The following is a 4,290-nucleotide window of genomic DNA, read 5'->3' on the forward strand; positions in this document are numbered from 1 at the left end:
GTACCTCTGTATGATAAAGTGAAGGAAGAAGCGCTTCATTTTGTCAGGCCACAGACCTGCGTAATTGAAAAGTAGGAAAGTATTGCTTTGCTGTCATCTCCATGTTATGCACCCCCCCTCACACAGACACACACACTTCTCTGAGCCAGTGCCTTCACAGCTACCGTTGTGTCCATCCTTGCATCCTACATTTGAGCAATTAGTGGACCCAAGACACTAATCGACTTCCTGTAAGTAGCATATGAGATTTGTCACGTGTCAAGGTGCATCTATGTGTGTGTGTGTTTAGGTGATTGAGTGGATGTACTAAATGTGAGCCTAAGAAAAATGATGATGTACACACACCCTGTATACAGGCCTGCCTCGTGACCATGTTTAACAGCACTTCTCTTTATCACGGCGCTTCCCTAATCATACAAAGTGTGTGTGTGTGTGTGTGTGCGTGCGTGCGTGTGTGTGTATGCGCGAGGTAATGCCTTCAGATGGCTGTCATATGAGCGTCTGCCTACATCAAGCCCTCTACGCTGATAATAATGAGCCCTCTGGGTGGGAACGGACTCATGAGGCCATCGGAGCCATCGGCTAAAATTTTCACTTCATCTATTCAAATACCGGAGTGTCTTTTTGTCATTCAGTGCAGCTATTTTTGCTAATTATAAGCAGAAAAGACAACATAGTGTTACTGCATCCTCACTGCATCACAACCTGCTCCAGTTTCTTATGAATATCTTACTACTTCCTCATGTCTTTATAATTTGACTTCATAATTCTTTCTGCCCTCGGGACTTGTTGGATTGAAGCCATGGACGGGCTGAATTTCTGCCCTTTATATGATAATACATCTGTGTACATAATACTATGAATAATGTGACAATATCTGTAGGTTTTGTGTTGATAAAGTTTGCAGATGAATCTGCGCTGGCCCGTTTACTTTTTAAAATTCACCGTACAGCTTTACAGATGCCAGGTCTGCTTTACAGGTGAATTGTATTAGACAGGAGGACACTATATGAAATACAGTCCTAACTACATATGCAGTGGGAAACAATCCAGTTTCTCTCAACTGATCCTAAATGGATAATTTATTTACGATAGCAGTATTACCTTTGTTTATCTAGCTATGCCTGCTACATGTAGTGAAAGGTAGAACAAATAAATGTACTTTTATAGTGACATTTTCATTTTAATGGTCATCCATGTAAAATATGTTTCTTGGATCAGTAAATGTTGGGAAACACTGCAGTACTGCATATCTGAACGTTACAAGCTCAACATATTATTGTGCTGCCTCAGTGCTGGCAAGAGTGGAGAAGAAAATGTGGCGAGCAGTATGTGCGAGTGTATGTGCGTGCAATGTGGGCTCATTCTGCAGTGTTCATGTTTTTACAGCCTTGACAATGAAGCTTGAAGGGGGAACATCAATCTTTGATGGCCATCACTGAGGTTGGTGTTCATCCCCTCCTTGCTTGCATTACAGCACTCTACTCCCTCTAGTGGAGTTACTGAACTTAATGTAACCAAGAATACAATAATAGAATAGTCGTTTGAGCATAGCTATATAGTTACTAGTACTGAGACAAAACTACTCTGCGGCATTTTGATGATACAAGAAGGGTTTGAGAGTCTCAATGTTAGAGTTATTATCACTGGTAGTATTTGTAAAAATTGTTTGTGCCTTTTCTGGACTGTCAATTTGAAATATCTGGGTTTTGATTAAAAGAATGGGAACATGATTTTTCAAAATCGGATTCATCAATTAATTGATGAAATAATCAACAGATGACAGGTGTTGAAATAATGGTTAGATTCAGCCCTTCGCAAAAATGTATGATAAGATGTATATTGGAGTGGGATAAATGGTATACAGTTAATGATGGGTAAAATTGACTTATCTCGTGTCTCAATTTATTTTTGGGGCACAAGGATCATAGAATCCTTTTACAAATCAGTTCACTTGCACCACTGATCTCATATAAGACTGTGTACTGAAAACAATGTCAAGTTTCAGTCAGAGCATACTGAAAACTGTATGTGGTATTAAACTTCAGACAGAGTACAAGTGGAGACTATGTTATCCCAATGAGACTGATATCTTTGGACAAAAAGCTTCTCTCGCTCCATTTGTCCACATTTGTCTCCCTGCTTCCTGTGCTCCTCTCTTCCCAGCATCTGGAATCCTGTGGGATGGAGGGGAAGAGGAGGGAGGAGGCCGTGCTTCATCCCGCTCTTCCCCAGGGGGTCTTGGTTTGCTTTGTGATCTTCTATCTCACATGATGGAGATGTATCTAATCCTGTTAGAAGTGAACATCTTCCATCAGAATACACGAGGAGATGAAAGACAGTGAAGAAGAGAAGGGAATTTCAAAAATCTCCATTATAGCGGTGTGTACATTTGAGCATATTTATCCTCATGGGAGCCTCCTCTCAAGGTGTTTTCCCCTCGCTGTCTTCCTCTATCTGCTCCCTGAGTGAGAAAGATCACCCTCTAGGCTCCATCTGAGCTCCAGGCCCCTCAAGGCCAAAGCATTCCCCGTGCTCCGACATACCGGAGCCCCTCAGGCTCCATGCAACTCCACAGGGAATAACACCCCCGCTTACCCAAGACCCCCTCGGCCCCTCAGACTGTTCAGAGCTCCGCAAAAGAGCCTGAGGGGAGCAAGACGACGGGGAACGAGGCTGTCTGGGAAAGCAACATGCCCGACTTAGCATGCCAATAAACCCGAACAGCGCCTCCTGTTGTTGTAGTGCGGTCCTTGCACGCAGGCCTCCAAGTAGTTCTCTCTCTCTGGGGCCTCGTCCCTTGGGGTTTACCGAGACCCCCGCTAGGCCCCCTGAGCTACATGCGCACTGACCTTTCCAGCACATGGAGGATAACTAATGTCTTTTTGGCATAAGGAATCACATCGGAAGCACCTGGGACTTCACCGAACGACAAAGGGAAAAAAAAAAATATGCCCATAAATACTAAGGGAGTGAAAAGTAGAAAAGAGTATTGTTTAAAATATGTCAAATTAAATGTAGACAAATTTTGATATGCATTTCATGCATCGAGTCACAAAAGGCATAATTGGATGATTTGGAAGAAAGAACATGGCACAACGACCTTTAACCTGAAGAAACATTCACCAGGCCTTGCCCTAGTTCCAACATGATGTAAATTCATTTTGGGCCATATTTTAACCACCCCTGTTAAAGGCAGTGTTTGATATTTAATAAAAAATAAATAAAAAGGGAATTCTTTGATGGCTCCCACGTGACGCTAGCAGACGTCAAGTCAAGTCAAGTTTATTTGTATAGCCCTAAATCACAAGCAGTCTCAAAGGGCTTCACATAGACAAAAATTGACAATTATTCTCAAAGCATCCCCTGATCTTAAGCTCCCAAAAGGGCAAGGAAAAAACTCAAAAAAACCCTACCAGGGGAAAATAAGAAACCTTGAGAAGGGACCACAGATGGAAGCATCCCCCTTTCAGGATCACCAGGCTGCAATGGATAAAGAGAGGGCACAAATAATACATATGAAAATCAATGAAAAAGTGGATGTCCATGTCAAAGCGAAGGGCAGCCGGAGGTGCCCTCGATTGTCCTGGCAGTGTCTTCGAGGAGGTTGAGCTGCAGTTCCCTCATCCTGAATTGGTCCACGAGAATCCAGATAGCCGCTGTCAGCTTGGGTGCCACCTAACCACCTCCCCAGCCGGGGAAGGGTGGGGAGAGGGAGCGAAAACAAACTCCAGCCGAATCGGCCACTACAGGTTAACAGACGCGTGTAGCAGAACCTTACCAGGTGTACGTCACCTGAGATTACCCACGCCGACGCCCCTCGAAGGCAAGCAGCCAGCCTTACATCTGAGAGGGCATCTGGTGATGGTGTTTGTGTGTGTGTGTGTGTGTGTGTGTACACACATTCAAGTGCGTTAATGCATTTCGACTGCATTGCATTTGGCAGAATGATATACGTAGCTGCCATATAGATGTCTTCTCAACACTGGCTGTTTACACAAACTTAAAAGTAGGCTTTGGAAATGGCTGCGTTTACATTACAACAGTCCAGTTAAAATGAAAAACCAATCGCAATGATGTAATATGACGTTGCGATTATTAAACAGTATTAGGACAAGCACTAGTGTCTTTGTGCTTCATTTCAAGAGGAGTCAAATCCAGGTCCAAAAAGTAAAAACCCTGGAACAATTTGGCTAAAGCCACAGATTCCCCTAATCAATCGAGCCGGCAAACCAGCAAATCAATGTTTTCTGTGGTATTTGCAGCCCGTATGCAAAATTCTCCATATTG

The sequence above is a fragment of the Syngnathus acus genome, chromosome 3 (assembly GCF_901709675.1).
Source record: "Syngnathus acus chromosome 3, fSynAcu1.2, whole genome shotgun sequence".
NCBI lineage: Eukaryota > Metazoa > Chordata > Actinopteri > Syngnathiformes > Syngnathidae > Syngnathus > Syngnathus acus.